The sequence below is a fragment of the Cotesia glomerata genome, linkage group LG8 (genome assembly GCF_020080835.1).
Source record: "Cotesia glomerata isolate CgM1 linkage group LG8, MPM_Cglom_v2.3, whole genome shotgun sequence".
Taxonomy (NCBI): Eukaryota; Metazoa; Arthropoda; class Insecta; order Hymenoptera; family Braconidae; genus Cotesia; species Cotesia glomerata.
The window spans coordinates 1862624-1863393 of record NC_058165.1 but is presented as its reverse complement, the minus strand read 5'-3'; the positions used below and the strand labels follow the sequence as shown (position 1 = coordinate 1863393).

Genomic DNA, 770 nt, shown 5'->3' with positions numbered 1-770 from the left:
CTTGTATATACTCTATTACACTTGAATTTTTTTTTCGTACTTTTCTTAGTAGATTTCTTATACGCAGACATTATCCACCCTGAAGCCTCTTCAGGAGGGTGGCGTTCGACCCTAAGCCATCAGCGGTGCCACAAGATAAAAGAACCAACTAAAATACATTATATATATATATATACATATACATATATATAAAATATATACTGTATCTATATTAGGGTAGCCATTCTTGTTAAATAATTAATTATACTGGCGCCTGTTTGCTTTAGTACTTTATGCACTTTTATTATTACTTGTGTACAAAGAATTTTTTTCTTAAAAAAATTTATTAAATTATAGCAATTATAGTTTTTTTTTTTTTTTTTTTTTTTTTTTTTTTTTTTATAGAAAAATAATTTTGGTAAAATTTTTTGTAAAAATTCTTTTGAAATTATTTTTTTATTATTTTAACAGAATTCGAGTAAAAAATTTCCGGTACCGGGAATCGAACCCGGATCGCCTGGGTGAGAGCCAGAAATCATAGCCATTAGACCATACCGGAGCTAGTGCAAATCGGAGCTGTTTGAGTATTCATAATGTTGGCGATTTGGCAAACCTCCATCAGTCTAATCTAAAACACATTGCTAACTTTTTATATTTTAATTTTAAAATTTAAATATTGAGTATATTTTTTTTCGATCTAATAAAAATTTATTTAATTTAAAGTAATAATTAAAAATTTCATATCATTAATATAATTTTGCTCTATTAAATAATGACTCCTGTCAAATTTC

The 770-nt window shown here is 26.4% G+C and overlaps 1 non-coding gene across 1 annotated transcript; it reads right to left on the bottom strand.

Annotated features, from left to right (window-relative positions):
• Positions 1-466: 466 nt before the first annotated feature.
• On the bottom strand, positions 467-538 carry Trnae-cuc. Its single transcript has one exon. It is a non-coding gene; the product is annotated as a tRNA-Glu (tRNA).
• Positions 539-770: the final 232 nt, after the last annotated feature.